This window comes from Perca fluviatilis, chromosome 21 (assembly GCF_010015445.1).
Source record: "Perca fluviatilis chromosome 21, GENO_Pfluv_1.0, whole genome shotgun sequence".
Lineage (NCBI taxonomy): Eukaryota > Metazoa > Chordata > Actinopteri > Perciformes > Percidae > Perca > Perca fluviatilis.
Genome location: NC_053132.1, coordinates 15,245,291 through 15,257,807, shown reverse-complemented (window position 1 = coordinate 15,257,807; position 12,517 = coordinate 15,245,291). Strand labels below are relative to the sequence as shown.

The 12,517-nt window shown below is 39.0% G+C and overlaps 1 protein-coding gene across 8 annotated transcripts in view; it reads right to left on the bottom strand.

The window, feature by feature from the left end:
* plce1 (phospholipase C, epsilon 1) overlaps positions 1–11,373 on the bottom strand; it is a 92,998-nt gene extending 81,625 nt beyond the window's left edge. For 7 of the 8 annotated variants that reach the window (XM_039787958.1, XM_039787959.1, XM_039787960.1 and 4 more), the window contains exons 1-2: positions 11,237–11,373; positions 3,092–3,187 (exon numbers count right to left, since the gene is read on the bottom strand). The gene's annotated coding sequence lies outside the window, so the exon portion shown is untranslated. The remainder of the gene's footprint in view (positions 1–3,091; positions 3,188–11,236) is intronic. The other variant, XM_039787956.1, reaches the window with a different exon arrangement.
* Positions 11,374–12,517: the final 1,144 nt, after the last annotated feature.

The window sequence follows — 12,517 nt, the reverse complement described above, 5'->3', positions numbered from 1 at the left end:
CAGCCTCTTTTCAAGGCTCTGTGCTACATTCACACAGACAGAACTTGAGCCAAAGGGATGAAACGGACAAGTGCTCCATTCATGAGCTCACCCAACTTTCATACGACCTCCTCGTCTTTGCAGCTAAGCTGTAGCCTTTTGAGAACACTGATTTGACACGTCAATAAAGATAACCTTTGATAATAGGACATTCAGAGGTGCCACTGCTAGACGTATGCTCATTTTGTTCATCGCTAGACCATTGTTTCACACATCTAAAATGGCATTTTGACTCAATGGAATCCAGCGGTATGCTTAAGGCAGCTTTTACAAAAAAAAAAAAAGACCTGCACTGATCACTAGGCAACATTATTGTTGTACTGAAGTTGATGAAACAGCTTTAAAAGTGTGAGCCACTTCTGTAATAAGAAATAAGAGACATGCCAAGATCCCAAATTTCCCAGAAGCTAATAAACGTCAAGTATAAATTAAATTTGGGAGTAGGCCAGAGAAGGTGGTTACATGAAGTATTTTTATACAAAATGGACTTTAATAATCAATATAGTGGAGCTAATAAAAAAGACCTCATGACAAAACATGCTAAACTAGTTAATGGAAAGTAGTCGCTAATTCTTTTACCAAATTTTGCCTTCCCATTGAAAATGTAAAAATTTGAATTAATATTAAACATTACAATTGGCAAATCAGCACTGCAAAAAAGCAGGTTTGGTGATCATGGGATGCTCATAATATCTACCTTTAATAACCTATTGATCTGTCTTACATAAAAAAAAAAAAAAAACGAAAAAGAATTAATTTTCCCTGCATAGTATCAATAAAGTTCATCTTATAGTTATTAATGAAATATAATTAATACCAAAACAAAACCCATCATTAAAAAGATGCAAACATGCAGTATATTAGCCCAAATAATTTGACTAACTATAAGCTCCAAGGTAAATGAAGCGCAGCGTAAATTCTTTCAGGAAGACTTCATCACCTCTCTCTCTCTCTCTCCTAAAACTGATCAGCTGTTTTGAGGCGTTCACTTTTCAGTTAAACCAATCAGAATCAGCCATGAATTTCACCAGCCAATCACAGCATTACATCCCTGCTTTAAATCTGTTTCTCTCTCTCTGCTGCTGTCAGTTGTCATTTCAGGCAAAGACTGCAACCCTCCTCCTCCCCTTCCACCTCCAGTCATCATCACCCACGGCACCCTGGGTCTTCCTCCGGCAGACTGCTCCCCCCGACTCCTTGGGTCCGGTCTTGGGGCTCCTTCACCAACACCACCACCACCACCAGTGTCTAGACTCCATCGGGGGGATAGGTCTTGGTTTCTCTACCCCTTTAACGATGGAGTCTAATCTCCAAAGACTCTGTACATTTCATATTATGCATGTGTACAAATAAACCTTTGCATATTTGTAACAAAGTCTCTCCTGATTGAAATAATGGATTTCAATGTGTCAGTTGCACAATATACCTCTGACTACTACTGATACTGCATGACATGGGAGCATTTTGCCTTGAGCTACACTGCTGATTAAAAGGAGACACCTTACTCATGAGTCATATGCTGAAGAAGTTTTTGCGGGAGGGAAAATCTCCGCCACGGCTGAGCTAATCGAAATCAAGTTTTCAGAAGTCCATGTCTTTATAAGCAAGTTATCAGAAATCATGTCGGATTACATTTTCTGAGAACTCTGTTCTTCACAATGGTGAGAGCCCATTCCGATCCATAACAGTAAGAATCTCACCTGCATGTGTCACAGTCAACTAACAGGTCAAACCAGATATATCAAAAGTTGGCAAAGAATATGTTTAGCCACACACATGTGACAGACAATGTACAATATCTTCCGCCCTGCCTGTGTTATTGATGTCATTAATAAAACCCTAATCCTTTGGCTTCAAATCATAATTACAATCATATCTTCATCATATTTATTGTACTGTGTACCTGTGCTGTCATGCCTAGATTCCCAATTGCCTGAAATCATACATCAAGTTAGGCATGTATGATTTTTTTATGGGAACCAACCTGCCATTGACCTTGGGCGTATTTATAAAAGAGAGATTAGCAACCGTAGCACAGGGCAAGTCTTAGCAACTACTAGAATTGGGAGGAGCAATGAGAAACAAAAGTGCCGTAAAACTAAATTTGCAGACAAGATGCAATTAAAAAACATGACAAAACAAAGTTCTATTTGGGAACCATCTGTGTTCATCATCATCATCATCTGCTTCAACTAATGTTGTGGCTGTACATACTGTATGCTGTCACATTAAGGCTGATCTTACTTGGGGACACAAACAACCGACACACAACATATGTTAGGTCATGAACCTGTCCAATCATGGGTCAGGAGGGCGAGGCTAGCATAACATTCTGGCTACTCCAGGCAAGAAGTTGCATACTGCAGCTTTAAATCCTGAAGCTATGTGCCTAGGGGCATGATAGACAGCTGCGCTTAGCATCAAGCTAATTTAAAAACACTCTGAAATTAGCAACAGGATAGCATTTCCACACTGTGGTTATTTAAAATGGAAGCATGTGGACCAAGTAAGGCTTGATATACAATGTGCTACAGCTGTTCAATTAATCTTAGTAGACATACTATGTGATTTTTAAAAAAGTGAAATTCACAAATACTGAGTAGAGAACTGCTATTTATAAGAATGATCAAATGTCTGCAGTTAGTAAACCTAAAAAACAACCACGCACACCCACCAAACACAGTTCAAAGTATCTCTTGTTATCAGTTGAACTGTGACCCTGGCTAGGGAAGCAAATGGCTCTCTCAGGCTAAATCTTAGCCTTGGGCCAAAAACACAGACACACAGACAGACACACACACACACACACACACACACACACACACACAAATGCCAGGAAACCAGGTCACACAGAGTGACAAGTGCACTGACCAGGAAAACCCTCAATCACTTCAACTTCACTTGTTGTATTATAGAAAATATTGTCTAACACATGGCACACATACTACCAGGCTTATTTTCCTAGACAATATCTCAATGGTAAAAAAAAAGAAATAGTCCTATAATAAGGTATATATAATAAGATTAGGTATATCACGATGTTAATACTTACATTAATGTAGGCAATCTCCTTGTAAAAAGTACTGCTAATCTTTTATGCTCCTGGGTTTTTCAGGTGAATCAGGATTCCCGCTCACTATCTTGTCAACTGAGTGCGACACAGAGAAAGAGAGAGAGAGAGAGAGAGAGAGAGACAGAGAGAGAGAGAGAGAGAGAGAGAGAGAGAGAGAGAGAGAGAGACATAAGGGATGGGCCTTTCACAGTTGGCCTGCAAGTTCAGCAGCCAATCAGAATGTGTTTTTGAAGTCTGTTGATATAAATGTTTCACCTTGACAGTCATCTGATCTGACTGACAGTTACAGCACACAACAAAGGACTGCAGTGACACACAACTAATTCAATATCTACTGTATGTTGGTACTGTATTATACACACTTTTTTTTAAGAGTGATGATTAATCCTCAATATTATAGCAATAGTTTAATATATTAAGAAATGGATGTTGTTTTTCTAAGTTGCCGTTTTAGAGAGGGGTTTATGTTTACGTTTTGTCGTGACCCATGAACCAGCGGAGACTTAAACTATAGAATAGCACATATGCTCTTGGTTGTATTTTAGACTATCCTAAACAGGCGGAATTATCTGAATTTAAGCAATATAAAAAAAATACTTGAGGAAATAATTTCTTTCAAAACTGGCCGAAGTTTGAACATGGACTTGTATACTGCTTTAAGGAGCTTGTATTCTTCAATAGAAGCCCAGGAAAACTGTGATATAAGATGCACTACTGGAAAAAAACCTGATTAAATGAGGACAGCCAGTTGTCTGCTCATTGTGCTTTAAAAGAGAAATGTTACCAACATTATCCGTGCTGCAATGAAGTGTAACACATGTTGATGAGAGCAAAAAGGGATGATCTCAGCACCTCTGACAGTCCTGAAGAAACAGGATATAATCAGAATCAGATGGTGAACAACAAAACTGTACTATATTTTTTGTGGGTGTGCGTCTGTTGTTTCCTAATTTTTCTCAAAAGGGTATTTCCCAACTGCCTCACATCAATTAGAAAATGATGTACAGTATAAATCGTTTTGGAGCTTACACCACATAATAAAGATTTTGCTTTTACATGCAAGGCATGTTGCAGTATAAGTGGTGCAGTGTGACATTCACTGGTTGAAATCAGTGAAGTCTCAAGTTTTACTAGTGACTTTAAGTACATTTTAGGAGCACCTCAAGGCCATGAAGTGAAAATATCAGTGACTGTCACATTATCAAAATTATAAGTTTATAACAAATGTGTTTTATAACCTTTGTTCAGTGGTGAAAGGCCACTACACTGGCACCATTAATGGCCTCAGAGGTAGGGATACATGCCGACACTGAACAGTAACTTAAATGAGACAGGGTGAAAAGAGGACTCTAATGTGATGTCCATGTCACTGTATTTTGAAGGATGTATAAGTAGGAAACTTTTAACACGTTCGCCAAAAGCACTTGATAAACTAAATGGTAGATAACGGCTGTATTTGAATCCAAATCTGACACAGCTCTAAAGCAGACCACAGGTTTTTTTTTTTTTTTTTTAAGTTGAGACATTCAACCGCTTACCGAAATTATGGATGTAAACACTAATGCCCCATGTGTAATAACCTCATGGGCAGTCAATTAAAATGAGTAACAATTTGTTATAATGAGTTTGTGTCTCAGGATCGAAAGAGTTTTTGAGCCTGTCCTAAATCATTGTTTATCCCACCAACGGGAGGCTTCATGCTTACATAAAAGCCTTTTTCTAATGTTCATTCATGAGGGATTATTTCACAACTCATCCAAACGATGACTCACGGCCTGGTATGTGATTAGGTCCAACTTCACAGGGAGTGCAGGAAAGTAGAGCCAATCAGTGAGGTAGAAAGCAGCCCCAATAATTACTGCCAGTAACCTTTAGGCTTCAAACTTACAATAAGTGTTAAGCTTACTTTGATACCTCACAGTCAATGGATAAGGAAAGTAAAATAGAGAGTAAATGACATTAAAAATATCTGAGTGAGCTGAAATGCCACTTATCCTCCTGAGCCTCCAAAATACTTCACTAAACACTTCACACTTAGATTTGGCATTGGATCTTTAGCATTCCACCAGCATTATAAGCAGGTCAGGGGGAGAAGGAATCCCCTTCTCTGTTGTGTAGGGGCCACGGGGAAATAAAGTACAATAGAGTGACGCTCCGACTGGTGTCACCCAACTGCAAAGAAACAGTCACGCGGTGAAAACACAGATTTCAATTAGATTATCTTTTCAGTCACGGATGCTTTGGTGATGCCAAAGAAAGTGCCAAAAACTAACTAATTTGAATTCCATTCACTATCTAAGAAACAAGACTAGCAAGAAGGGGAAAAAAGGAAAAAACAAACCCGCAGAAAGAACATACATGTACGTTAGAGTGTAACGTTAATGCAACTAGGGATGCACCGATAACATACTTGGTATTGCCATCAGTCTTAATCTAGTCTCAACCACTGAATTGGGTATTGGAAAAAATAAACTTACATCAAATGTTAACTATTGATAAATACTCCCTGCCTGGAACGATATAAAAGTTCTAAACAAAACTACTAAGACAACGGTAACCGGTGAAGAAGAAGTTTTGACTATTTATGCATCATGCTCTTTGATGGGCATCCAAACCACAGTGCACAGTGATGGCTTATTAAGAGCTCTGGGCATACTAAAGAAGAATGTGAATCACGCTGGATGAAGATATTGGAGATTGTGTGTGTTGGAAATCAAAACGTGGTAAAGATCCAATAAAAGAAAGCCCTGCAGAGTGCCCTTTAAATCTTCAGTATTATAACGCACTCTTCTTGAAAAGGACCCCCCCTCTCTCTCTCTCTCTCTCTCTAACACAGGGGGTCAGAGAAGAAAAGACGCATCATATGACTACAATAGAATCACATTCCTTAAACTGGTCACTGTTGAAAAGAAACGGACATATGTTACCATGCAACGCAAGACCTAGCCTAGATAAGGGAGAGATCCGAGCAGCTGGGAAGTAAAAAAAAAAAAGATATATATATATATGTGTGTGTGTGTGTGTGTGTGATTTAGAATATAAGGGGAAAAGCAACTAATAACAACAAAGTTATGTGAATCTTTTTGATGTTTTGGAACATATGTAAGATATATTAAGTTCAATTTTTGCATTATTGTCCAAAAGACTGAGGGATCTGGCTGAGAGCTAACTGGACCATCTTAATATTCAAACATTTTGTCCGGCTGCCATTGCAAATAAGAACACGTTCTTGACTTGCCTGAATGAATAAAGGTGAAATAAATTTAAAATAATAAAACTATCATGGTTTCTGTGTCAACACAACCTAAACCTGAACCAGTGAAGCATTTAATGAGTCACAACGCTGCAAACGCCTGATTTTTATTCAAAATCTACTAAATCCACCTTGAATATTTAAAGTTATAACCATCCGACATTAACTGTAAATTGTAGATATCTTCTTATTAATTACACATTGGAGTCAGGCAGCCATCAACAACAATCAGTCAATCCATTTTTACTACAGTAACCAGTAAACGGTGCCTTGAATCCCAACGTAAGTGAAAGGTGGAGCAAATTCAAAGAGCTCGAATTGGCCCCGAATTGGTCGAACCCAGCCAGCATTGGGCAGAGAATCACAGCTCAAGTGAGTAAGAACGGCTGAAAAACGGCTTTCCATCTGATGGCCTGTTAAATTTCTGTGAAGAAATCCTAGCTGAACGGAATCTGTACTTTATCCATAGCCATATAAACAGGATGGCATCCCCTTATTAGGAGAATTTGAAGTATGTATACCCTTCATTTGAAGGGAGTTTTATTACATTTTTGGGTTGGGACCTAAAATGAGTCACATGCCAGTTTCTGGTGGGTCCCCACATAACAAGAGTGCTGGTTATGTTTATATTAGTCATGGTCACATAATGGGGCCAACCAGGCAAGGTTTCTTAGATTAATAAGTTTGAGTTGCCCCATTTTGGCCTCCTGGACAGCATGTTTTTTTTGTTTTGTTTTTATATATATACTGTATATAATAAACAAGGCGATGTGAAACCTACACACCCTGAAAATCTTAAACACTGATGTGTCAGGTAAAAATAAGGCTATTCATGCAGATTCAAACCAGCCACCAGGACAGCTCATGAATACTGAAACAAATACGCAAAAGATTTAGGCGAAAGAAAACTATCCGCCTTCCCATTACCAACTTATATCGCCTTGGAGACAATACTGATTCCATCAGAATCCAACAGACAGTGAAAAAAGAAAAAAAGTGAAATGGATGAAACATCAACCTGCAAGCTGTTGCAGGTTACCTTTCATTCTCGACATACCCTCTGTCAGTAACAAAGTGAGAGGCTGGTTACGCTGGGAACAGTGCTGCAAACAGAACAGACTTTTCATGCGAGGGACCTGGAGAACATATGGCATTGATTAGAGGGCAGGGCAGTGGAAAGTGCACAGAAAGAGAGAGAGAGGGGGGCTCTATGTGTGTGCGTGAGAGTATCTGTTTGTCCATGCATTACATGTAGTGTAACAACAGAGGAAGAGGGCTGACTCGAGAAGGGGTGACTGTCTCTTCACAGTGGATGTGTGGATGTGTGTGTGTGTGTGTGTGTGTGTGTGTGTGTGTGTGTGTGTGTGTGTGTGTGTGTGTGTGTGTGTGTGTGTGTGTGTGTGTAAGCTAAGGCATAACAAAAGTGGACCACGCCAGTAGAAAAGATGGTGAGCTCAGTCCATATCACACTGGTGCAAAACCTTCACTGTGACCATTCGACATCAGTTCGAGGTTTTTCATACAACATACAACATACTTGTTGTTCATTAAAAATCAAATGAACTGGTCTGTCAAGTATGCTCTGTACAATCAGCTTTTTTTATTTCAAGAATGTCATAACATTTTTGAGGATAGACTAATATTATGTAAGCATATGGCGAACACAGAATTTATGCCTTAGCCCAAAGATCTTCAACAGGGGGTCCGGGCCCCTAAGGGGTCCTCAGAGTAGCTGCAGGGCGGCCGCCAAATTATTGTTTGATGGTTTATGTCTGAAAATAAATACATTAACATGAATCCAACATATTATCAGTAAAGATTAAAAAAAATGTAATGTTTACAACATTGATGATAGGCTTACTGGACTACAGCTAAGGTAGCCATCGACAGATACAGTTAAGCGTAAGGATTTACTGTGCCACATTATAACATTAAAACATGACGTATAAATATGGGAATATGCCAACAGATTTTATTTTAAAAGCTTAGTATTGTATGCACCATAAAAAAAGTATTAGGCCGCCCTACACATTATTGTAGGTCCAGTTTTTTATGCAACTAAATTTTATACAATATACGTAGTAAGGGGTCCCTGCTCCGTCTCGCTTTCAGCTAATGGGTCTTTGGCTTAAAAAAACCTTGTAGACCCCTGCCTTAGCCTAACCACAATCAAGATTTTATTTATTGTTTTAGGCATTTTTGGCCTTTATTCGATAGGACAGCTGAAGACAGGAAAGGGAAGAGAGAGGGAATGGCATGCAACAAAGGTAAAATACCAGCAGCTATTGATTAAATGCAGCCTTTAGCTCCCTTAATAATGTGGGCAAACAATTTGGAATATGAAAGAAGAGAGACAAATTGTATTTAAACACCAAATGAGAGGAATGTAGCTATGACAGAAAGTCTAGCCAGTGGCCACGAACAGAGCAGACCTAAGGTCCCCTGTGGAGTTATGACCACTAGCAGCACTATGGAGCAATTTTACTAGTTGCACACTAGGATGAGCCGAGCACACACATTCATGTGCAAATACACAGAAAACACACAACACACATTCCCGCCACTGGTTTTGCGCTATCCTGCTGAATTGGAGGAGGTTAAACACAAATCAGCGTAGCAATGTCCCAGCAAAAGGCAGGGAAGAAAAAGAGTGCTAGTAAACATGGATGTAAACAATGCAGGATTAAAAATATCCAAAACATTTGACATTGAACCGCATTCAGCACGTTTTTAAGACCTCAAGGATTTGCGCAATACATTTGGGGCGAGAAACAATAAACATAGGCTAACTTTTGTTAATAGGGCATCTTACATTTCTAAACACAGGCAATCATCAAAGTGCAGCAGTAGCTTGAGAAGCACAGGGGCGTCGGACTGGGGGAGAAAAGGGGACTGAGTACCCAGGGCCCACATGTGAGTAGGGCCCAAAAAGATGCTAGAATGAACAGCTGTGGATGCGGGGAGGGACCCATAGAAAATGCCTTTCTACAAGGCCCAGAAATTTGTGCTACGCCCCTGGAGAAGCATAGAGCAAAAAGAGTGCATTTCCACAATTGCTCAATGTTTAAAGGTCAAAGGTTAAATTATCGCCACAATTAATGCTCTTCCAACACCAGACATTGAAAAACTGTGATGTCATCAAGACAAAAAAGTCTGCAGCTGCTCCACAGCTGAACAAATGGGAAGCACCTACGGGAGTTTCTGGAAGTAAGGACGCCCTAATGCAGATATTCTGCAGGTTTCAACAAGTCAAATTTAGGACTTTTTAAGACATTTTAAAGACCTTTATGAATGAAATTTAAGACCTATATCAAAACATAAAAGTACAACGAAATGCAGAGTCACAAAAGTACTTGAAAAGTAAATAAAATTATTAAAATTGAATAAAAGCGAATAATAATGATCTGGACATATACAGCAAACGATATTAGGACGAGCTAAAGAAAGAACTAAAACACCACAGAATAAAAAAAAAACATTTCAATGAGCGTTAGAGGTAGCATTACATGGACGTAGGAACATTTAAGACCTCTTTAAAATTATTTAAGACCTAGAATACTTTTTCGAATTTGAGACTTTTTAAGGCCTAATATTTAGATTTTAAAATTTTAGACACTGTTTAGACTTTTTAAGACTCCGCGGAAACCCTTGTAACAGCAAGTTTGAAAACAAGTCCAACCAGTCTTCCATCCCTGTCTGCTGCAGATTTCTATCAAGACATCACCACACCTTCTCTCCAACTGCTGATTCACAATATACTGTGATGTTTGAGCACACATAATAACTTAAAGTTGAATAAAAATGCACTATGCAAACATCATCAATTTGGGGAGAAGTAAAAACCTTAACACAGAAATGATACAGTCTGTAAAAAGCATTGTGTGTTAACCACAGTATTATCTCGAGTGTCTTTCCTCCTTGTGGCCTCTCACTTTGCACTGTAAATATGGCCTTGTTATCCAAATAGTGTGGGTGTCAGACTGTCATATCGACTGCATTTTTTTTTTTTTTTTTTAAATAAGTTGCCCATGTGTCTCTGAACCACAGACACAAGGCAAACTTCCTGCTCTTCGGTTCGTGATTCTGATCTGCCCCTGATTCATCTGAGCTGTATTTCCCTTTCATTTCCATGTGTCACTCTTTAGTGTAAAGCAACATTCGCTGCAACATCACATACGAAGGGGGTTAAAAGGTCACAGTGCCCAAGGGATGTCTGGTAGACTCTTCCTACGTAAACACAGCCTGACCTGTCAAACTAAAAAAGCTAACATGCTGGCAGTGCACACACAACTTTAAGGTGCTAACGTTAGCAGCTTAGGCAAAAAGAAATCCCATTTACCTTCATTTCGGCCAGTATTCGATGTCAATAAACACAAACTCTGTCAGTGATACAGCCTTCATAAATACCAATGAACCTCGGAGTAAGCACAGAAAAAAAAAACATGACAGATAATAGTTTGAAAGCTTTTTTAACACCAAGAGACCCCCCCCCCAAAAAAAAAAAAAAAACTGCAAGAAACGCTTGCAATCCCATTTGTTAAGTGTTTCTGCTGGGAGTTTCAGAGGAGATGATTTCAGTTTACTGTCCCGGATGAAATGAGTCAAGCTAACAACCACATTTTAACTAACGTTACATTAATTTCTAGTACCAGACGAACCCAAATGCAAAAACATTACTATTAGCTTAATCTTGAGTGACTTCGGGGTTTGGGTTTATATACTATAGTTTATTGGAACCACTGACACCTAGCTAAGCAACTTCACAAACAAACCGCACTCACGACCAAAAAGACTCGTGCAACGCAACCCATGAAAAGGTGTCTAAACGTGTATTGACGTGACAGTTTGAGGATGTGGTGACACAAACTTACCGACCAATGTTGTCAAATCCAGTTAGAACTTATGTAAACTTCGCATACTAGCTGCTGACTACTTCTACACATGTTCTGCTAACTCCTGGTAGATGTCTCACTTCACAACTCTCGAGACAGTTGATGCAGCAGCTCGCGCTGCGGTGGGAAACCGCTTTCTAGGATGCCTTCAGGTGCTCCTCGGAATACTGTACTCCAAATTCAAAAATCAAGATTCAAAGATCTTTTGGTTATGTCAAATGGGCCCGGGCCCAAGTACTATTTTGCCGAGTCTAGGACTCATGGGACGGACATTTTGTTTAAATACTTTTGCTCTTTTTTTAGAATTAAAGTATAGTTATGTAAACATAGGCTATCTGATAGATGTAATACTTCCAGGTAGCCTGTAGCTAACATGTCAGTCCAACTGCTGGGAAAACTTTGCAAATAGGACAAGATGTATGTGATGTTATAAAATAGTAAAGCAATTAATTCATACACTGTCCTCAGTAACAATCAGAGGACAGTGTATAATGTTAGGTTACACCATTTACACACTGCCCTCCAACCTGACAAAATGGGACCCCTAAAGCCCTAGATTCATCAATTGTTTTTAAATAATTTGATTACTTGCTAATGTGTTTCCAGAATGTGCACCACTAACATACAATATTTACCAAGGTGTGTCTTGCATTATTACCTAATCTCGTGCCTGTCTTGTAGATTTAAGACCTTGATTAGCCTGTTGTAGTTTATATTGTGTTACGTGGTGCATATTGCTCAATTTAGTAGCACAAATTATCTCACAATCAGAAAAACTCTAAGACCAGATAGTGTTATTCCAGCAGAGAAGAATTGGTTGGTAGTGCTGCTTTCATTTATAATATGCTGTGTGCACTGCACTGGATGGGAACTTGGAGGTAGATATGCAATGCACAGATGGTATGTCACTCATGTCACCTGTAGGGTAAGTCACAGTTACGTCAGTGTTTGTTTGTGTAGTAAATGCAAGATATAATGTATTTAATCATGCTCCTGTCATGAGTGTTTAATATAGGGGTGAGTGAAAAAAATTGATACAGCATAGTGTCGCGATATTTTCCTTGGCAATACTGGATCGATACATAGATGGCAAGTATCGATCTATTATTATTAGGATTGGGCATCGAGAACCTATTCCTACTCGGAATCGTTTCAAAAATTACGATTCCATCGGAATCGTTTCTTTATTGGAATCGTTTGGAATCGTTTGGAGGATTTGGTTTCAAATCTGATCTTAGGTTCCAAATTTAAAATGCCCAA